Below are 24039 nucleotides of genomic sequence, written 5' to 3'. Positions count from 1 at the left end.
CAGCCAATCAGAAAGCTGCCCATTGATCAGCAGGCCCTTTATGACATCACAGAAATACTCTCAGAACTATCTGTGCATGTCTAATGCATGGCTGTCAGTTGGGCGGGTGGGTGGCAGAGGGAGGGGATGTCTGTCTCGTTTCTCCTGAAAATTGCGGTTTTTCTGCGTTTACGGGAAAAGTTGAGGTCCGACGCGCAAAAGTGGGGTATCGTAGAAATCACATTTTAAAGACGCACATTTCTGGCCCCCCAAAAATGGGCATTTCAAATGAGAAATGAGTCCAATGAACAAAATAGGGTGAATAAGTATGTATTTCAGGGGTGAGTTAGCAGGTTATTGGGGAAGTAAGTCCTGATATTTTTGGAGGTTGCAGGGGCCACTACACCATTCAAAATAGGCAGGCTTTAGCATATGCAGTTAGGCCTCGTAGGATGATTTTAGCTAAAAAGTGCCCCAATCACTCAAACGGGCTTGTATCTGGGAATTGAAAATATGGGAAACATGACTTAGACAGCAAATGATACACTGTTTGCCATGTTTCCAAATTTTTATGCACAGTGGTTACAGCATGAAGCGAATGCATGTGAATATACAAAGGTGCATTGCATTAAACAAGTCCACTGAGTGTCCCAAAATGGCCGGCCTGCCTGCTTTCATCCATCAATTGTTCTAAATTTTTCATTAACCAATGAGCTGAGGTGGAGTCTTAGCCAGTGGTACCATCAGGGAGGTGTGTAAAGCACTTTAGGCTAGACAGCCAATCAGCTGCCAGCTTCCATCTGTCAATCAAATACAGCAGCCAATCAGAAAGCTGCCCATTGATCAGCAGGCCCTTTATGACATCACAGAAATACTCTCAGAACTATCTGTGCATGTCTAATGCATGGCTGTCAGTTGGGCGGGTGGGTGGCAGAGGGAGGGGATGTCTGTCTCGTTTCTCCTGAAAATTGCGCTTTTTCTGCGTTTACGGGAAAAGTTGAGGTCCGACGCGCAAAAGTGGGGTATCGTAGAAATCACATTTTAAAGACGCACATTTCTGGCCCCCCAAAAATGGGCATTTCAAATGAGAAATGAGTCCAATGAACAAAATAGGGTGAATAAGTATGTATTTCAGGGGTGAGTTAGCAGGTTATTGGGGAAGTAAGTCCTGATATTTTTGGAGGTTGCAGGGGCCACTACACCATTCAAAATAGGCAGGCTTTAGCATATGCAGTTAGGCCTCGTAGGATGATTTTAGCTAAAAAGTGCCCCAATCACTCAAACGGGCTTGTATCTGGGAATTGAAAATATGGGAAACATGACTTAGACAGCAAATGATACACTGTTTGCCATGTTTCCAAATTTTTATGCACAGTGGTTACAGCATGAAGCGAATGCATGTGAATATACAAAGGTGCATTGCATTAAACAAGTCCACTGAGTGTCCCAAAATGGCTGGCCTGCCTGCTTTCATCCATCAATTGTTCTAAATTTTTCATTACCCAATGAGCTGAGGTGGAGTCTTAGCCAGTGGTACCATCAGGGAGGTGTGTAAAGCACTTTAGGCTAGACAGCCAATCAGCTGCCAGCTTCCATCTGTCAATCAAATACAGCAGCCAATCAGAAAGCTGCCCATTGATCAGCAGGCCCTTTATGACATCACAGAAATACTCTCAGAACTATCTGTGCATGTCTAATGCATGGCTGTCAGTTGGGCGGGTGGGTGGCAGAGGGAGGGGATGTCTGTCTCGTTTCTCCTGAAAATTGCGCTTTTTCTGCGTTTACGGGAAAAGTTGAGGTCCGACGCGCAAAAGTGGGGTATCGTAGAAATCACATTTTAAAGACGCACATTTCTGGCCCCCCAAAAATGGGCATTTCAAATGAGAAATGAGTCCAATGAACAAAATAGGGTGAATAAGTATGTATTTCAGGGGTGAGTTAGCAGGTTATTGGGGAAGTAAGTCCTGATATTTTTGGAGGTTGCAGGGGCCACTACACCATTCAAAATAGGCAGGCTTTAGCATATGCAGTTAGGCCTCGTAGGATGATTTTAGCTAAAAAGTGCCCCAATCACTCAAACGGGCTTGTATCTGGGAATTGAAAATATGGGAAACATGACTTAGACAGCAAATGATACACTGTTTGCCATGTTTCCAAATTTTTATGCACAGTGGTTACAGCATGAAGCGAATGCATGTGAATATACAAAGGTGCATTGCATTAAACAAGTCCACTGAGTGTCCCAAAATGGCCGGCCTGCCTGCTTTCATCCATCAATTGTTCTAAATTTTTCATTACCCAATGAGCTGAGGTGGAGTCTTAGCCAGTGGTACCATCAGGGAGGTGTGTAAAGCACTTTAGGCTAGACAGCCAATCAGCTGCCAGCTTCCATCTGTCAATCAAATACAGCAGCCAATCAGAAAGCTGCCCATTGATCAGCAGGCCCTTTATGACATCACAGAAAGACTCTCAGAACTATCTGTGCATGTCTAATGGCTGGCTGTCAGTTGGGTGGGTGGGTGGCAGAGGGAGGGGATGTCTGTCTCGTTTCTCATGAAAATTGCGCTTTTTCTGCGTTTACGGGAAAAGTTGAGAGCCGACGCGCAAAAGAGGGGTATCGTAGAAATCACCTTTTAAAGATGCACATTTCTGCCCCCCCAAAAATGGGCTTTTCAAATGAGACATGAGTCCAATGAACAAAATAGGGTGAATAAGTATGTATTTCAGGGGTGAGTTAGCAGGTTATTGGGGAAGTAAGTCCTGATATTTTTGGAGGTTGCAGGGGCCACTACACCATTCAAAATAGGCAGGCTTTAGCATATGCAGTTAGGCCCCGTAGGATGATTTTAGCTAAAAAGTGCCCCAATCACTCAAACGGGCTTGTATCTGGGAATTGAAAATATGGGAAACATGACTTAGACAGCAAATGATACACTGTTTGCCATGTTTCCAAATTTTTATGCACAGTGGTTACAGCATGAAGCGAATGCATGTGAATATACAAAGGTGCATTGCATTAAACAAGTCCACTGAGTGTCCCAAAATGGCCGGCCTGCCTGCTTTCATCCATCAATTGTTCTAAATTTTTCATTACCCAATGAGCTGAGGTGGAGTCTTAGCCAGTGGTACCATCAGGGAGGTGTGTAAAGCACTTTAGGCTAGACAGCCAATCAGCTGCCAGCTTCCATCTGTCAATCAAATACAGCAGCCAATCAGAAAGCTGCCCATTGATCAGCAGGCCCTTTATGACATCACAGAAAGACTCTCAGAACTATCTGTGCATGTCTAATGGCTGGCTGTCAGTTGGGTGGGTGGGTGGCAGAGGGAGGGGATGTCTGTCTAGTTTCTCCTGAAAATTGCGCTTTTTCTGCGTTTACGGGAAAAGTTGAGAGCCGACGCGCAAAAGTGGGGTATCGTAGAAATCACCTTTTAAAGATGCACATTTCTGCCCCCCCAAAAATGGGCATTTCAAATGAGAAATGAGTCCAATGAACAAAATAGGGTGAATAAGTATGTATTTCAGGGGTGAGTTAGCAGGTTATTGGGGAAGTAAGTCCTGATATTTTTGGAGGTTGCAGGGGCCACTACACCATTCAAAATAGGCGGGCTTTAGCATATGCAGTTAGGCCCCGTAGGTTGATTTTAGCTAAAAAGTGCCCCAAACACTCAAACGGGCTTGTATCTGGGAAGGGAAAATATGGGAAACATGACTTAGACAGCAAATGATACACTGTATGCCATGTTTCCAAATTTTTATGCACAGTGGTTACAGCATGAAGCGAATGCATGTGAATATACAAAGGTGCATTGCATTAAACAAGTCCAATGAGCGTCCCAAAATGGCCGGCCTGCCTGCTTTCATCCATCAATTGTTCTAAATTTTTCATTACCCAATGAGCTGAGGTGGAGTCTTAGCCACTGGTACCATCAGGGAGGTGTGTAAAGCACTTTAGGCTAGACAGCCAATCAGCTGCCAGCTTCCATCTGTCAATCAAATACAGCAGCCAATCAGAAAGCTGCCCATTGATCAGCAGGCCCTTTATGACATCACAAACAGACCCTCAGAACTATCTGTGCATGTCTAATGGCTGGCTGTCAGTTGGGCGGGTGGGTGGCAGAGGGAGGGGATGTCTGTCTCGTTTCTCCTGAAAATTGCGGTTTTTCTGCGTTTACGGGAAAAGTTGAGGTCCGACGCGCAAAAGTGGGGTATCGTAGAAATCACATTTTAAAGACGCACATTTCTGGCACCCCAAAAATGGGCATTTCAAATGAGAAATGAGTCCAATGAACAAAATAGGGTGAATAAGTATGTATTTCAGGGGTGAGTTAGCAGATTATTGGGGAAGTAAGTCCTGATATTTTTGGAGGTTGCAGGGGCCACTACACCATTCAAAAAAGGCAGGTTTTAGCATATGCAGTTAGGCCCCGTAGGATGATTTTAGCTAAAAAGTGCCCCAAACACTCAAACGGGCTTGTATCTGGGAAGGGAAAATATGGGAAACATGACTTAGACACCAAATGATACACTATATGCCATGTTTCCAAATTTTTATGCACAGTGGTTACAGCATGAAGCGAATGCATGTGAATATACAAAGGTGCATTGCATTAAACAAGTCCACTGAGTGTCCCAAAATGGCCGGCCTGCATGCTTTCATCCATCAATTGTTCTAAATTTTTCATTACCCAATGAGCTGAGGTGGAGTCTTAGCCAGTGGTACCATCAGGGAGGTGTGTAAAGCACTTTAGGCTAGACAGCCAATCAGCTGCCAGCTTCCATCTGTCAATCAAATACAGCAGCCAATCAGAAAGCTGCCCATTGATCAGCAGGCCCTTTATGACATCACAGACAGACCCTCAGAACTATCTGTGCATGTCTAATGGCTGGCTGTCAGTTGGGTGGGTGGGTGGCAGAGGGAGGGGATGTCTGTCTCGTTTCTCCTGAAAATTGCGCTTTTTCTGCGTTTACGGGAAAAGTTGAGGTCCGACGCGCAAAAGTGGGGTATCGTAGAAATAACCTTTTAAAGACGCACATTTCTGGCCCACCAAAAATGGGCATTTCAAATGAGAAATGAGTCCAATGAACAAAATAGGATGAATAAGTATGTATTTCAGGGCTGAGTTAGCAGGTTATTGGGGAAGTAAGTCCTGATATTTTTGGAGGTTGCAGGGGCCACTACACCATTCAAAATAGGCAGGCTTTAGCATATGCAGTTAGGCCTCGTAGGATGATTTTAGCTAAAAAGTGCCCCAATCACTTAAACGGGCTTTTATCTGGGAAGGGAAAATATGGGAAACATGACTTAGACAGCAAATGATACACTGTTTGATACACTGTTTGCCATGTTTCCAAATTTTTATGCACAGTGGTTACAGCATGAAGCGAATGCATGTGAATATACAAAGGTGCATTGCATTAAACAAGTCCACTGAGTGTCCCAAAATGGCCGGCCTGCCTGCTTTCATCCATCAATTGTTCTAAATTTTTCATTACCCTATGAGCTGAGGTGGAGTCTTAGCCAGTGGTACCATCAGGGAGGTGTGTAAAGCACTTTAGGCTAGACAGCCAATCAGCTGCCAGCATCCATCTGTCAATCAAATACAGTTGCCAATCAGAAAGCTGCCCATTGATCAGCAGGCCCTTTATGACATCACAAACAGACCCTCAGAACTATCTGTGCATGTCTAATGGCTGGCTGTCAGTTGGGCGGGTGGGTGGCAGAGGGAGGGGATGTCTTTCTCGTTTCTCCTGAAAATTGCGCTTTTTCTGCGTTTACGGGAAAAGTTGAGGTCCGACGCGCAAAAGTGGGGTATCGTAGAAATCACATTTTAAAGACGCACATTTCTGACCCCCCAAAAATGGGCATTTCAAATGAGAAATGAGTCCAATGAACAAAATAGGGTGAATAAGTATGTATTTCAGGGGTGAGTTAGCAGATTATTGGGGAAGTAAGTCCTGATATTTTTGGAGGTTGCAGGGGCCACTACACCATTCAAAATAGGCAGGTTTTAGCATATGCAGTTAGGCCCCGTAGGATGGTTTTAGCTAAAAAGTGCCCCAAACACTCAAACGGGCTTGTATCTGGGAAGGGAAAATATGGGAAACATGACTTAGACAGAAAATGATACACTGTATGCCATGTTTCCAAATTTTTATGCACAGTGGTTACAGCATGAAGCGAATGCATGTGAATATACAAAGGTGCATTGCATTAAACAAGTCCAATGAGCGTCCCAAAATGGCCGGCCTGCCTGCTTTCATCCATCAATTGTTCTAAATTTTTCATTACCCAATGAGCTGAGGTGGAGTCTTAGCCAGTGGTACCATCAGGGAGGTGTGTAAAGGACTTTAGGCTAGACAGCCAATCAGCTGCCAGCTTCCATCTGTCAATCAAATACAGCAGCCAATCAGAAAGCTGCCCATTGATCAGCGGCCCTTTATGACATCACAAACAGACCCTCAGAACTATCTGTGCATGTCTAATGGCTGGCTGTCAGTTGGGCGGGTGGGTGGCAGAGGGAGGGGATGTCTGTCTCGTTTCTCCTGAAAATTGCGGTTTTTCTGCGATTACGGGAAAAGTTGAGGTCCGACGCGCAAAAGTGGGGTATCGTAGAAATCACCTTTTAAAGACGCACATTTCTGCCCCCCCCCCAAAAAAAAATGGGCATTTCAAATGAGAAATGAGTCAAATGAACAAAATAGGGTGAATAAGTATGTATTTCAGGGGTGAGTTAGTAGGTTATTGGGGAAGTAAGTCCTGATATTTTTGGAGGTTGCAGGGGCCACTACACCATTCAAAATAGGCAGGCTTTAGCATATGCAGTTAGGCCTCGTAGGATGATTTTAGCTAAAAAGTGCCCCAATCACTCAAACGGGCTTGTATCTGGGAAGGGAAAATATGGGAAACATGACTTAGACAGCAAATGATACACTGTTTGCCATGTTTCCAAATTTTTATGCACAGTGGTTACAGCATGAAGCGAATGCATGTGAATATACAAAGGTGCATTGCATTAAACAAGTCCACTGAGTGTCCCAAAATGGCCGGCCTGCCTGCTTTCATCCATCAATTGTTCTAAATTTTTCATTAACCAATGAGCTGAGGTGGAGTCTTAGCCAGTGGTACCATCAGGGAGGTGTGTAAAGCACTTTAGGCTAGACAGCCAATCAGCTGCCAGCTTCCATCTGTCAATTAAATACAGCAGCCAATCAGAAAGCTGCCCATTGATCAGCAGGCCCTTTATGACATCACAGAAAGACTCTCAGAACTATCTGTGCATGTCTAATGGCTGGCTGTCAGTTGGGTGGGTGGGTGGCAGAGGGAGGGGATGTCTGTCTCGTTTCTCCTGAAAATTGCGCTTTTTCTGCGTTTACGGGAAAAGTTGAGATCCGACGCGCAAAAGTGGGGTATCGTAGAAATCACCTTTTAAAGATGCACATTTCTGCCCCCCCAAAAATGGGCATTTCAAATGAGAAATGAGTCCAATGAACAAAATAGTGTGAATAAGTATGTATTTCAGGGGTGAGTTAGCAGGTTATTGGGGAAGTAAGTCCTGATATTTTTGGAGGTTGCAGGGGCCACTACACCATTCAAAATAGGCGGGCTTTAGCATATGCAGTTAGGCCCCGTAGGTTGATTTTAGCTAAAAAGTGCCCCAAACACTCAAACAGGCTTGTATCTGGGAAGGGAAAATATGGGAAACATGACTTAGACAGCAAATGATACAGTGTATGCCATGTTTCCAAATTTTTATGCACAGTGGTTACAGCATGAAGCGAATGCCTGTGAATATACAAAGGTGCATTGCATTAAACAAGTCCAATGAGCGTCCCAAAATGGCCGGCCTGCCTGCTTTCATCCATCAATTGTTCTAAATTTTTCATTACCCAATGAGCTGAGGTGGAGTCTTAGCCAGTGGTACCATCAGGGAGGTGTGTAAAGCACTTTAGGCTAGACAGCCAATCAGCTGCCAGCTTCCATCTGTCAATCAAATACAGCAGCCAATCAGAAAGCTGCCCATTGATCAGCAGGCCCTTTATGACATCACAAACAGACCCTCAGAACTATCAGTGCATGTCTAATGGCTGGCTGTCAGTTGGGCGGGTGGGTGGCAGAGGGAGGGGATGTCTGTCTCGTTTCTCCTGAAAATTGAGGTTTTTCTGCGTTTACGGGAAAAGTTGAGGTCCGACGCGAAAAGTGGGGTATCGTAGAAATCACATTTTAAAGACGCACATTTCTGGCCCCCCAAAAATGGGCATTTCAAATGAGAAATGAGTCCAATGAACAAAATAGGGTGAATAAGTATGTATTTCAGGGGTGAGTTAGCAGATTATTGGGGAAGTAAGTCCTGATATTTTTGGAGGTTGCAGGGGCCACTACACCATTCAAAATAGGCAGGTTTTAGCATATGCAGTTAGGCCCCGTAGGATGATTTTAGCTAAAAAGTGCCCCAAACACTCAAACGGGCTTGTATCTGGGAAGGGAAAATATGGGAAACATGACTTAGACAGAAAATGATACACTGTATGCCATGTTTCCAAATTTTTATGCATAGTGGTTACAGCATGAAGCGAATGCATGTGAATATACAAAGGTGCATTGCATTAAACAAGTCCAATGAGCGTCCCAAAATGGCCGGCCTGCCTGCTTTCATCCATCAATTGTTCTAAATTTTTCATTACCCAATGAGCTGAGGTGGAGTCTTAGCAAGTGGTACCATCAGGGAGGTGTGTAAAGCACTTTAGGCTAGACAGCCAATCAGCTGCCAGCTTCCATCTGTCAATCAAATACAGCAGCCAATCAGAAAGCTGCCCATTGATCAGCAGGCCCTTTATGACATCACAAACAGACCCTCAGAACTATCTGTGCATGTCTAATGGCTGGCTGTCAGTTGGGCGGGTGGGTGGCAGAGGGAGGGGATGTCTGTCTCGTTTCTCCTGAAAATTGCGGTTTTTCTGCGTTTACGGGAAAAGTTGAGGTCCGACGCGCAAAAGTGGGGTATCGTAGAAATCACCTTTTAAAGACGCACATTTCTGCCCCCCCCCCCAAAAAAAAAATGGGCATTTCAAATGAGAAATGAGTCCAATGAACAAAATAGGGTGAATAAGTATGTATTTCAGGGGTGAGTTAGCAGGTTATTGGGGAAGTAAGTCCTGATATTTTTGGAGGTTGCAGGGGCCACTACACCATTCAAAATAGGCAGGCTTTAGCATATGCAGTTATGCCTCGTAGGATGATTTTAGCTAAAAAGTGCCCCAATCACTCAAACGGGCTTGTATCTGGGAAGGGAAAATATGGGAAACATGACTTAGACAGAAAATGATACACTGTTTGCCATGTTTCCAAATTTTTATGCACAGTGGTTACAGCATGAAGCGAATGCATGTGAATATACAAAGGTGCATTGCATTAAACAAGTCCACTGAGTGTCCCAAAATGGCCGGCCTGCCTGCTTTCATCCATCAATTGTTCTAAATTTTTCATTAACCAATGAGCTGAGGTGGAGTCTTAGCCAGTGGTACTATCAGGGAGGTGTGTAAAGCACTTTAGGCTAGACAGCCAATCAGCTGCCAGCTTCCATCTGTCAATCAAATACAGCAGCCAATCAGAAAGCTGCCCATAGATCAGCAGGCCCTTTATGACATCACAAACAGACCCTCAGAACTATCTGTGCATGTCTAATGGCTGGCTGTCAGTTGGGCGGGTGGGTGGCAGAGGGAGGGGATGTCTGTCTCGTTTCTCCTGAAAATTGTGGTTTTTCTGCGTTTACGGGAAAAGTTGAGGTCCGACGCGCAAAAGTGGGGTATCGTAGAAATCACATTTTAAAGACGCACATTTCTGGCCCCCCAAAAATGGGCATTTCAAATGAGAAATGAGTCCAATGAACAAAATAGGGTGAATAAGTATGTATTTCAGGGGTGAGTTAGCAGATTATTGGGGAAGTAAGTCCTGATATTTTTGGAGGTTGCAGGGGCCACTACACCATTCAAAAAAGGCAGGTTTTAGCATATGCAGTTAGGCCCCGTAGGATGATTTTAGCTAAAAAGTGCCCCACACACTCAAACGGGCTTGTATCTGGGAAGGGAAAAAATGGGAAACATGACTTAGACACCAAATGATACACTGTTTGCCATGTTTCCAAATTTTTATGCACAGCGGTTACAGCATGAAGCGAATGCATGTGAATATACAAAGGTGCATTGCATTAAACAAGTCCAATGAGCGTCCCAAAATGGCCGGCCTGCCTGCTTTCATCCATCAATTGTTCTACATTTTTCATTTCCTAACAAGCTGAGGTGGAGTCTTAGCCAGTGGTACCATCAGGGAGGTGTGTAAAGCACTTTAGGCTAGTCTGCCAATCAGCTGCCAGCTTCTATCTGTCAATCAAATACAGCAGCCAATCAGAAAGCTGCCCCTTAATCAGCAGGCCCTTTATGACATCACAGAAAGACCCTCAGAACTATCTGTGCATGTCTAATGGCTGGCTGTCAGTTGGGCGGGTGGGTGGCAGAGGGAGGGGATGTCTGTCTCGTTTCTCCTGAAAATTGCGTTTTTTCTGCGTTTACGGGAAAAGTTGAGGTCCGACGCGCAAAAGTGGGGTATCGCAGAAATCACCTTTTATAGAAGCACATTTCTGGCCCCCCAAAAATGGGCATTTCAAATGAGAAATGAGTCCAATGAACAAAATAGGGTGAATAAGTGTGTATTTCAGGGGTGAGTTAGCAGGTTATTGGGGAAGTAAGTCCTGATATTTTTGGAGGTTGCAGGGGCCACTACACCATTCAAAATAGGCAGGGTTTAGCATATGCAGTTAGGCCCCGTAGGTTGATTTTAGCTAAAAAGTGCCACAAACACTCAAACGGGCTTGTATCTGGGAAGGGAAAATATGGGAAACATGACTTAGACAGCAAATGATACACTGTATGCCATGTTTCCAAATTTTTATGCACAGTGGTTACAGCATGAAGCGAATGCATGTGAATATACAAAGGTGCATTGCATTAAACAAGTCCAATGAGCGTCCCAAAATGGCCGGCCTGCCTGCTTTCATCCGTCAATTGTTCTAAATTTTTCATTACCCAATGAGCTGAGGTGGAGTCTTAGCCAGTGGTACCATCAGGGAGGTGTGTAAAGCACTTTAGGCTAGACAGCCAATCAGCTGCCAGCTTCCATCTGTCAATCAAATACAGCAGCCAATCAGAAAGCTGCCCATTGATCAGCAGGCCCTTTATGACATCACAAACAGACCCTCAGAACTATCTGTGCATGTCTAATGGCTGGCTGTCAGTTGGGCGGGTGGGTGGCAGAGGGAGGGGATGTCTGTATCGTTTCTCCTGAAAATTGCGGTTTTTCTGCGTTTACGGGAAAAGTTGAGGTCCGACGCGCAAAAGTGGGGTATCGTAGAAATCACATTTTAAAGACGCACATTTCTGGCCCCCCAAAAATGGGCATTTCAAATGAGAAATGAGTCCAATGAACAAAATAGGGTGAATAAGTATGTATTTCAGGGGTGAGTTAGCAGATTATTGGGGAAGTAAGTCCTGATATTTTTGGAGGTTGCAGGGGCCACTACACCATTCAAAATAGGCAGGTTTTAGCATATGCAGTTAGGCCCCGTAGAATGATTTTAGCTAAAAAGTGCCCCAAACACTCAAACGGGCTTGTATCTGGGAAGGGAAAATATGGGAAACATGACTTAGACAGAAAATGATACACTGTATGCCATGTTTCCAAATTTTTATGCACAGTGGTTACAGCATGAAGTGAATGCATGTGAATATACAAAGGTGCATTGCATTAAACAAGTCCACTGAGTGTCCCAAAATTGCCGGCCTGCCTGCTTTCATCCATCAATTGTTCTAAATTTTTCATTACCCAATGAGCTGAGGTGGAGTCTTAGCCACTGGTACCATCAGGGAGGTGTGTAAAGCACTTTAGGCTAGACAGCCAATCAGCTGCCAGCTTCCATCTGTCAATCAAATACAGCAGCCAATCAGAAAGCTGCCCATTGATCAGCAGGCCCTTTATGACATCACAAACAGACCCTCAGAACTATCTGTGCATGTCTAATGGCTGGCTGTCAGTTGGGCGGGTGGGTGGCAGAGGGAGGGGATGTCTGTCTCGTTTCTCCTGAAAATTGTGGTTTTTCTGCGTTTACGGGAAAAGTTGAGGTCCGACGCGCAAAAGTGGGGTATCGTAGAAATCACATTTTAAAGACACACATTTCTGGCCCCCCAAAAATGGGCATTTCAAATGAGAAATGAGTCCAATGAACAAAATAGGGTGAATAAGTATGTATTTCAGGGGTGAGTTAGCAGATTATTGGGGAAGTAAGTCCTGATATTTTTGGAGGTTGCAGGGGCCACTACACCATTCAAAAAAGGCAGGTTTTAGCATATGCAGTTAGGCCCCGTAGGATGATTTTAGCTAAAAAGTGCCCCAAACACTCAAACGGGCTTGTATCTGGGAAGGGAAAAAATGGGAAACATGACTTAGACACCAAATGATACACTGTTTGCCATGTTTCCAAATTTTTATGCACAGCGGTTACAGCATGAAGCGAATGCATGTGAATATACAAAGGTGCATTGCATTAAACAAGTCCAATGAGCGTCCCAAAATGGCCGGCCTGCCTGCTTTCATCCATCAATTGTTCTAAATTTTTCATTTCCCAACAAGTTGAGGTGGAGTCTTAGCCAGCGGTACCATCAGGGAGGTGTGTAAAGCACTTTAGGCTAGTCTGCCAATCAGCTGCCAGCTTCTATCTGTCAATCAAATACAGCAGCCAATCAGAAAGCTGCCCCTTAATCAGCAGGCCCTTTATGACATCACAGAAAGACCCTCAGAACTATCTGTGCATGTCTAATGGCTGGCTGTCAGTTGGGCGGGTGGGTGGCAGAGGGAGGGGATGTCTGTCTCGTTTCTCCTGAAAATTGCGGTTTTTCTGCGTTTACGGGAAAAGTTGAGGTCCGACGCGCAAAAGTGGGGTATCGCAGAAATCACCTTTTATAGAAGCACATTTCTGGCCCCCCAAAAATGGGCATTTCAAATGAGAAATGAGTCCAATGAACAAAATAGGGTGAATAAGTATGTATTTCAGGGGTGAGTTAGCAGGTTATTGGGGAAGTAAGTCCTGATATTTTTGGAGGTTGCAGGGGCCACTACACCATTCAAAATAGGCAGGGTTTAGCATATGCAGTTAGGCCCCGTAGGTTGATTTTAGCTAAAAAGTGCCACAAACACTCAAACGGGCTTGTATCTGGGAAGGGAAAATATGGGAAACATGACTTAGACAGCAAATGATACACTGTTTGCCATGTTTCCAAATTTTTATGCACAGTGGTTACAGCATGAAGCGAATGCATGTGAATATACAAAGGTGCATTGCATTAAACAAGTCCAATGAGCGTCCCAAAATGGCCGGCCTGCCTGCTTTCATCCATCAATTGTTCTAAATTTTTCATTACCCAATGAGCTGAGGTGGAGTCTTAGCCAGTGGTACCATCAGGGAGGTGTGTAAAGCACTTTAGGCTAGACAGCCAATCAGCTGCCAGCTTCCATCTGTCAATCAAATACAGCAGCCAATCAGAAAGCTGCCCATTGATCAGCAGGCCCTTTATGACATCACAAACAGACCCTCAGAACTATCTGTGCATGTCTAATGGCTGGCTGTCAGTTGGGTGGGTGGGTGGCAGAGGGAGGGGATGTCTGTCTCGTTTCTCCTGAAAATTGCGCTTTTTCTGCGTTTACGGGAAAAGTTGAGGTCCGACGCGCAAAAGTGGGGTATCGTAGAAATCACCTTTTAAAGACGCACATTTCTGGCCCCCCAAAAATGGGCATTTCAAATGAGAAATGAGTCCAATGAACAAAATAGGGTTAATAAGTATGTATTTCAGGGGTGAGTTAGCAGGTTATTGGGGAAGTAAGTCCTGATATTTTTGGAGGTTGCAGGGGCCACTACACCATTCAAAATAGGCAGGCTTTAGCATATGCAGTTAGGCCCCGTAGGATGATTTTAGCTAAAAAGTGCCCCAAACACTCAAACGGGCTTGTATCTGGGAAGGCAAAATATGAGAAACATGACTTAGACAGCAAATGATACACTGTTTGCCATGTTTCCAAATTTTTATGCACAGTGGTTACAGCATGAAGCGAATGCATGTGAATATACAAAGGTGCATTGCATTAAACAAGTCCACTGAGTGTCCCAAAATGGCTGGCCTGCCTGCTTTCATCCATCAATTGTTCTAAATGTTTCATTACCCAATGAGCTGAGGTGGAGCCTTAGCCAGTGGTACCATCAGGGAGGTGTGTAAAGCACTTTAGGCTAGACAGCCAATCAGCTGCCAGCTTCCATCTGTCAATCAAATACAGCAACCAATCAGAAAGCTGCCCATTGATCAGCAGGCCCTTTATGACATCACAGACAGACCCTCAGAACTATCTGTGCATGTCTAATTGCTGGCTGTCAGTTGGGCGGGTGGGTGGCATAGGGGGGGGATGTCTGTCTCGTTTCTCCTGAAAATTGCAGTTTTTCTGCGTTTACGGGAAAAGTTGAGGTCCGACGCGCAAAAGTGGGGTATCGTAGAAATCACCTTTTAAAGTCGCACATTTCCGGCCCCCCAAAAATGGGCATTTCAAATGAGAAATGAGTCCAATGAACAAAATAGTGTGAATAAGTATGTATTTCAGGGGTGATTTAGCAGATTATTGGGGAAGTTAGTCCTGATATTTTTGGAGGTTGCAGGGGCCACTACACCATTTAAAATAGGCAGGTTTTAGCATATGCAGTTAGGCCCTGCAGGATGATTTTAGCTAAAAAGTGCCCCAAACACTCAAATGGGCTTGTATCTGGGAAGGGAAAAAATGGGAAACATGACTTAGACACCAAATGATACACTGTTTGCCATGTTTCCAAATTTTTATGCACAGCGGTTACAGCATGAAGCGAATGCATGTGAATATACAAAGGTGCATTGCATTAAACAAGTCCAATGAGCGTCCCAAAATGGCCGGCCTGCCTGCTTTCATCCATCAATTGTTCTAAATTTTTCATTTCCCAACGAGCTGAGGTGGAGTCTTAGCCAGTGGTACCATCAGGGAGGTGTGTAAAGCACTTTAGGCTAGACTGCCAATCAGCTGCCAGCTTCTATCTGTCAATCAAATACAGCAGCCAATCAGAAAGCTGCCCCTTAATCAGCAGGCCCTTTATGACATCACAGAAAAACCCTCAGAACTATCTGTGCATGTCTAATGGCTGGCTGTCAGTTGGGCGGGTGGGTGGCAGAGGGAGGGGATGTCTGTCTCGTTTCTCCTGAAAATTGCGCTTTTTCTGCGTTTACGGGAAAAGTTGAGGTCCGACGCGCAAAAGTGGGGTATCGTAGAGATCACATTTTAAAGACGCACATTTCTGGCCCCCCAAAAATGGGCATTTCAAATGAGAAATGAGTCCAATGAACAAAATAGGGTGAATAAGTATGTATTTCAGGGGTGAGTTAGCAGATTATTGGGGAAGTAAGTCCTGATATTTTTGGAGGTTGCAGGGGCCACTACACCATTCAAAAAAGGCAGGTTTTAGCATATGCAGTTAGGCCCCGTATGATGATTTTAGCTAAAAAGTGCCCCAAACACTCAAACGGGCTTGTATCTGGGAAGGGAAAATATGGGAAACATGACTTAGACACCAAATGATACACTATATGCCATGTTTCCAAATTTTTATGCACAGTGGTTACAGCATGAAGCGAATGCATGTGAATATACAAAGGTGCATTGCATTAAACAAGTCCACTGAGTGTCCCAAAATGGCCGGCCTGCCTGCTTTCATCCATCAATTGTTCTAAATTTTTCATTACCCAATGAGCTGAGGTGGAGTCTTAGCCAGTGGTACCATCAGGGAGGTGTGTAAAGCACTTTAGGCTAGACAGCCAATCAGCTGCCAGCTTCCATCTGTCAATCAAATACAGCAGCCAATCAGAAAGCTGCCCATTGATCAGCAGGCCCTTTATGACATCACAGACAGACCCTCAGAACTATCTGTGCATGTCTAATGGCTGGCTGTCAGTTGGGTGAGTGGGTGGCAGAGGGAGGGGATGTCTTTCTCGTTTCTCCTGAAAATTGCGCTTTTTCCGCGTTTACGGGAAAAGTTGAGGTCCGACGCGCAAAAGTGGGGTATCGTAGAAATAACCTTTTAAAGACGCACATTTCTGGCCCACCAAAAATGGGCATTTCAAATGAGAAATGAGTCCAATGAACAAAATAGAATGAATAAGTATGTATTTCAGGGGTGAGTTAGCAGGTTATTGGGGAAGTAAGTCCTGATATTTTTGGAGGTTGCAGGGGCCACTACACCATTCAAAAAAGGCAGGTTTTAGCATATGCAGTTAGGCCTCGTAGGATGATTTTAGCTAAAAAGTGCCCCAAACACTCAAACGGGCTTGTATCTGGGAAGGGAAAATATGGGAAACATGACTTAGACACCAAATGATACACTATATGCCATGTTTCCAAATTTTTATGCACAGTGGTTACAGCATGAAGCGAATGCATGTGAATATACAAAGGTGCATTGCATTAAACAAGTCCACTGAGTGTCCCAAAATGGCCGGCCTGCCTGCTTTCATCCATCAATTGTTCTAAATTTTTCATTACCCAATGAGCTGAGGTGGAGTCTTAGCCAGTGGTACCATCAGGGAGGTGTGTAAAGCACTTTAGGCTAGACAGCCAATCAGCTGCCAGCTTCCATCTGTCAATCAAATACAGCAGCCAATCAGAAAGCTGCCCATTGATCAGCAGGCCCTTTATGACATCACAGACAGACCCTCAGAACTATCTGTGCATGTCTAATGGCTGGCTGTCAGTTGGGTGGGTGGGTGGCAGAGGGAGGGGATGTCTGTCTCGTTTCTCCTGAAAATTGCGCTTTTTCCGCGTTTACGGGAAAAGTTGAGGTCCGACGCGCAAAAGTGGGGTATCGTAGAAATAACCTTTTAAAGACGCACATTTCTGGCCCACCAAAAATGGGCATTTCAAATGAGAAATGAGTCCAATGAACAAAATAGAATGAATAAGTATGTATTTCAGGGGTGAGTTAGCAGGTTATTGGGGAAGTAAGTCCTGATATTTTTGGAGGTTGCAGGGGCCACTACACCATTCAAAATAGGCAGGCTTTAGCATATGCAGTTAGGCCTCGTAGGATGATTTTAGCTAAAAAGTGCCCCAATCACTCAAACAGGCTTGTATCTGGGAAGGGAAAATATGGGAAACATGACTTAGACAGCAAATGATACACTGTTTGCCATGTTTCCAAATTTTTATGCACAGTGGTTACAGCATGAAGCGAATGCATGTGAATATACAAAGGTGCATTGCATTAAACAAGTCCACTGAGTGTCCCAAAATGGCCGGCCTGCCTGCTTTCATCCATCAATTGTTCTAAATTTTTCATTACCCAATGAGCTGAGGTGGAGTCTTAGCCAGTGGTACCATCAGGGAGGTGTGTAAAGCACTTTAGGCTAGACAGCCAATCAGCTGCCAGCTTCCATCTGTCACTCAAATACAGCAGCCAATCAGAAAGCTGCCCATTGATCAGCAGGCCCTTTATGACATCACAAACAGACCCTCAGAACTATCTGTGCATGTCTAATGGCTGGCTGTCAGTTGGGCGGGTGGGTGGCAGAGGGAGGGGATGTCTGTCTCGTTTCTCCTGAAAATTGCGCTTTTTCTGCGTTTACGGGAAAAGTTGAGGTCCGACGCGCGAAAGTGGGGTATCGTAGAAATCACATTTTAAAGACGCACATTTCTGGCCCCCCAAAAATGGGCATTTCAAATGAGAAATGAGTCCAATGAACAAAATAGGGTTAATATGTATGTATTTCAGGGGTGAGTTAGCAGATTATTGGGGAAGTAAGTCCTGATATTTTTGGAGGTTGCAGGGGCCACTACACCATTCAAAATAGGCAGGTTTTAGCATATGCAGTTAGGCCCCGTAGGATGATTTTAGCTAAAAAGTGCCCCAAACACTCAAACGGGCTTGTATCTGGGAAGGAAAAATATGGGAAACATGACTTACACAGAAAATGATACACTGTATGCCATGTTTCCAAATTTTTATGCACAGTGGTTACAGCACGAAGCGAATGCATGTGAATATACAAAGGTGCATTGCATTAAACAAGTCCAATGAGCGTCCCAAAATGGCCGGCCTGCCTGCTTTCATCCATCAATTGTTCTAAATTTTTCATTACCCAATGAGCTGAGGTGGAGTCTTAGCCAGTGGTACCATCAGGGAGGTGTGTAAAGCACTTTAGGCTAGACAGCCAATCAGCTGCCAGCTTCCATCTGTCAATCAAATACAGCAGCCAATCAGAAAGCTGCCCATTGATCAGCAGGCCCTTTATGACATCACAAACAGACCCTCAGAACTATCTGTGCATGTCTAATGGCTGGCTGTCAGTTGGGCGGGTGGGTGGACGAGGGAGGGGATGTCTGTCTCGTTTCTCCTGAAAATTGCGGTTTTTCTGCGTTTACGGGAAAAGTTGAGGTCCGACGCGCAAAAGTGGGGTATCGTAGAAATCACATTTTAAAGACGCACATTTCTGGCCCCCCAAAAATGGGCATTTCAAATGAGAAATGAGTCCAATGAACAAAATAGGGTGAATAAGTATGTATTTCAGGGGTGAGTTAGCAGGTTATTGGGGAAGTAAGTCCTGATATTTTTGGAGGTTGCAGGGGCCACTACACCATTCAAAATAGGCAGGCTTTAGCATATGCAGTTAGGCCTCGTAGGATGATTTTAGCTAAAAAGTGCCCCAATCACTCAAACGGGCTTGTATCTGGGAAGGGAAAATATGGGAAACATGACTTAGACAGCAAATGATACACTGTTTGCCATGTTTCCAAATTTTTATGCACAGTGGTTACAGCATGAAGCGAATGCATGTGAATATACAAAGGTGCATTGCATTAAACAAGTCCACTGAGTGTCCCAAAATGGCCGGCCTGCCTGCTTTCATCCATCAATTGTTCTAAATTTTTCATTACCCAATGAGCTGAGGTGGAGTCTTAGCCAGTGGTACCATCAGGGAGGTGTGTAAAGCACTTTAGGCTAGACAGCCAATCAGCTGCCAGCTTCCATCTGTCAATCAAATACAGCAGCCAATCAGAAAGCTGCCCATTGATCAGCAGGCCCTTTATGACATCACAGAAAGACTCTCAGAACTATCTGTGCATGTCCAATGGCTGGCTGTCAGTTGGGTGGGTGGGTGGCAGAGGGAGGGGATGTCTGTCTCGTTTCTCCTGAAAATTGCGCTTTTTCTGCGTTTACGGGAAAAGTTGAGATCCGACGCGCAAAAGTGGGGTATCGTAGAAATCACCTTTTAAAGATGCACATTTCTGCCCCCCCCCCCAAAAATGGGCATTTCAAATGAGAAATGAGTCCAATGAACAAAATAGGGTGAATAAGTATGTATTTCAGGGGTGAGTTAGCAGGTTATTGGGGAAGTAAGTCCTGATATTTTTGGAGGTTGCAGAGGCCACTACACCATTCAAAATAGGCAGGTTTTAGCATATGCAGTTAGGCCCCGTAGGATGATTTTAGCTAAAAAGTGCCCCAAACACTCAAACGGGCTTGTATCTGGGAAGGGAAAATATGGGAAACATGACTTAGACAGCAAATGATACACTGTTTGCCATGTTTCCAAATTTTTATGCACAGTGGTTACAGCATGAAGCGAATGCATGTGAATATACAAAGGTGCATTGCATTAAACAAGTCCAATGAGCGTCCCAAAATGGCCGGCCTGCCTGCTTTCATCCATCAATTGTTCTAAATTTTTCATTACCCAATGAGCTGAGGTGGAGTCTTAGCCAGTGGTACCATCAGGGAGGTGTGTAAAGCACTTTAGGCTAGACAGCCAATCAGCTGCCAGCTTCCATCTGTCAATCAAATACAGCAGCCAATCAGAAAGCTGCCCATTGATCAGCAGGCCCTTTATGACATCACAAACAGACCCTCAGAACTATCTGTGCATGTCTAATGGCTGGCTGTCAGTTGGGCGGGTGGGTGGCAGAGGGAGGGGATGTCTGTCTCGTTTCTCCTGAAAATTGCGGTTTTTCTGCGTTTACGGGAAAAGTTGAGGTCCGACGCGCAAAAGTGGGGTATCGTAGAGATCACATTTTAAAGACGCACATTTCTGGCCCCCCAAAAATGGGCATTTCAAATGAGAAATGAGTCCAATGAACAAAATAGGGTGAATAAGTATGTATTTCAGGGGTGAGTTAGCAGATTATTGGGGAAGTAAGTCCTGATATTTTTGGAGGTTGCAGGGGCCACTACACCATTCAAAAAAGGCAGGTTTTAGCATATGCAGTTAGGCCCCGTATGATGATTTTAGCTAAAAAGTGCCCCAAACACTCAAACGGGCTTGTATCTGGGAAGGGAAAATATGGGAAACATGACTTAGACACCAAATGATACACTATATGCCATGTTTCCAAATTTTTATGCACAGTGGTTACAGCATGAAGCGAATGCATGTGAATATACAAAGGTGCATTGCATTAAACAAGTCCACTGAGTGTCCCAAAATGGCCGGCCTGCCTGCTTTCATCCATCAATTGTTCTAAATTTTTCATTACCCAATGAGCTGAGGTGGAGTCTTAGCCAGTGGTACCATCAGGGAGGTGTGTAAAGCACTTTAGGCTAGACAGCCAATCAGCTGCCAGCTTCCATCTGTCAATCAAATACAGCAGCCAATCAGAAAGCTGCCCATTGATCAGCAGGCCCTTTATGACATCACAGACAGACCCTCAGAACTATCTGTGCATGTCTAATGGCTGGCTGTCAGTTGGGTGGGTGGGTGGCAGAGGGAGGGGATGTCTGTCTCGTTTCTCCTGAAAATTGCGCTTTTTCCGCGTTTACGGGAAAAGTTGAGGTCCGACGCGCAAAAGTGGGGTATCGTAGAAATAACCTTTTAAAGACGCACATTTCTGGCCCACCAAAAATGGGCATTTCAAATGAGAAATGAGTCCAATGAACAAAATAGAATGAATAAGTATGTATTTCAGGGGTGAGTTAGCAGGTTATTGGGGAAGTAAGTCCTGATATTTTTGGAGGTTGCAGGGGCCACTACACCATTCAAAATAGGCAGGCTTTAGCATATGCAGTTAGGCCTCGTAGGATGATTTTAGCTAAAAAGTGCCCCAATCACTCAAACAGGCTTGTATCTGGGAAGGGAAAATATGGGAAACATGACTTAGACAGCAAATGATACACTGTTTGCCATGTTTCCAAATTTTTATGCACAGTGGTTACAGCATGAAGCGAATGCATGTGAATATACAAAGGTGCATTGCATTAAACAAGTCCACTGAGTGTCCCAAAATGGCCGGCCTGCCTGCTTTCATCCATCAATTGTTCTAAATTTTTCATTACCCAATGAGCTGAGGTGGAGTCTTAGCCAGTGGTACCATCAGGGAGGTGTGTAAAGCACTTTAGGCTAGACAGCCAATCAGCTGCCAGCTTCCATCTGTCACTCAAATACAGCAGCCAATCAGAAAGCTGCCCATTGATCAGCAGGCCCTTTATGACATCACAAACAGACCCTCAGAACTATCTGTGCATGTCTAATGGCTGGCTGTCAGTTGGGCGGGTGGGTGGCAGAGGGAGGGGATGTCTGTCTCGTTTCTCCTGAAAATTGCGCTTTTTCTGCGTTTACGGGAAAAGTTGAGGTCCGACGCGCAAAAGTGGGGTATCGTAGAAATCACCTTTTAAAGACGCACATTTCTGGCCCCCCAAAAATGGGCATTTCAAATGAGAAATGAGTCCAATGAACAAAATAGGGTTAATATGTATGTATTTCAGGGGTGAGTTAGCAGATTATTGGGGAAGTAAGTCCTGATATTTTTGGAGGTTGCAGGGGCCACTACACCATTCAAAATAGGCAGGTTTTAGCATATGCAGTTAGGCCCCGTAGGATGATTTTAGCTAAAAAGTGCCCCAAACACTCAAACGGGCTTGTATCTGGGAAGGAAAAATATGGGAAACATGACTTACACAGAAAATGATACACTGTATGCCATGTTTCCAAATTTTTATGCACAGTGGTTACAGCACGAAGCGAATGCATGTGAATATACAAAGGTGCATTGCATTAAACAAGTCCAATGAGCGTCCCAAAATGGCCGGCCTGCCTGCTTTCATCCATCAATTGTTCTAAATTTTTCATTACCCAATGAGCTGAGGTGGAGTCTTAGCCAGTGGTACCATCAGGGAGGTGTGTAAAGCACTTTAGGCTAGACAGCCAATCAGCTGCCAGCTTCCATCTGTCAATCAAATACAGCAGCCAATCAGAAAGCTGCCCATTGATCAGCAGGCCCTTTATGACATCACAAACAGACCCTCAGAACTATCTGTGCATGTCTAATGGCTGGCTGTCAGTTGGGCGGGTGGGTGGACGAGGGAGGGGATGTCTGTCTCGTTTCTCCTGAAAATTGCGGTTTTTCTGCGTTTACGGGAAAAGTTGAGGTCCGACGCGCAAAAGTGGGGTATCGTAGAAATCACATTTTAAAGACGCACATTTCTGGCCCCCCAAAAATGGGCATTTCAAATGAGAAATGAGTCCAATGAACAAAATAGGGTGAATAAGTATGTATTTCAGGGGTGAGTTAGCAGGTTATTGGGGAAGTAAGTCCTGATATTTTTGGAGGTTGCAGGGGCCACTACACCATTCAAAATAGGCAGGCTTTAGCATATGCAGTTAGGCCTCGTAGGATGATTTTAGCTAAAAAGTGCCCCAATCACTCAAACGGGCTTGTATCTGGGAAGGGAAAATATGGGAAACATGACTTAGACAGCAAATGATACACTGTTTGCCATGTTTCCAAATTTTTATGCACAGTGGTTACAGCATGAAGCGAATGCATGTGAATATACAAAGGTGCATTGCATTAAACAAGTCCACTGAGTGTCCCAAAATGGCCGGCCTGCCTGCTTTCATCCATCAATTGTTCTAAATTTTTCATTACCCAATGAGCTGAGGTGGAGTCTTAGCCAGTGGTACCATCAGGGAGGTGTGTAAAGCACTTTAGGCTAGACAGCCAATCAGCTGCCAGCTTCCATCTGTCAATCAAATACAGCAGCCAATCAGAAAGCTGCCCATTGATCAGCAGGCCCTTTATGACATCACAGAAAGACTCTCAGAACTATCTGTGCATGTCCAATGGCTGGCTGTCAGTTGGGTGGGTGGGTGGCAGAGGGAGGGGATGTCTGTCTCGTTTCTCCTGAAAATTGCGCTTTTTCTGCGTTTACGGGAAAAGTTGAGATCCGACGCGCAAAAGTGGGGTATCGTAGAAATCACCTTTTAAAGATGCACATTTCTGCCCCCCCCCCAAAAAATGGGCATTTCAAATGAGAAATGAGTCCAATGAACAAAATAGGGTGAATAAGTATGTATTTCAGGGGTGAGTTAGCAGGTTATTGGGGAAGTAAGTCCTGATATTTTTGGAGGTTGCAGAGGCCACTACACCATTCAAAATAGGCGGGTTTTAGCATATGCAGTTAGGCCCCGTAGGATGATTTTAGCTAAAAAGTGCCCCAAACACTCAAACGGGCTTGTATCTGGGAAGGGAAAATATGGGAAACATGACTTAGACAGCAAATGATACACTGTTTGCCATGTTTCCAAATTTTTATGCACAGTGGTTACAGCATGAAGCGAATGCATGTGAATATACAAAGGTGCATTGCATTAAACAAGTCCAATGAGCGTCCCAAAATGGCCGGCCTGCCTGCTTTCATCCATCAATTGTTCTAAATTTTTCATTACCCAATGAGCTGAGGTGGAGTCTTAGCCAGTGGTACCATCAGGGAGGTGTGTAAAGCACTTTAGGCTAGACAGCCAATCAGCTGCCAGCTTCCATCTGTCAATCAAATACAGCAGCCAATCAGAAAGCTGCCCATTGATCAGCAGGCCCTTTATGACATCACAAACAGACCCTCAGAACTATCTGTGCATGTCTAATGGCTGGCTGTCAGTTGGGCGGGTGGGTGGCAGAGGGAGGG

Source organism: Crinia signifera, chromosome 5 (assembly GCF_055691185.1).
Source record: "Crinia signifera chromosome 5, ASM5569118v1, whole genome shotgun sequence".
NCBI classification, from domain to species: domain Eukaryota; kingdom Metazoa; phylum Chordata; class Amphibia; order Anura; family Myobatrachidae; genus Crinia; species Crinia signifera.
This window is presented reverse-complemented; position numbering follows the sequence as displayed.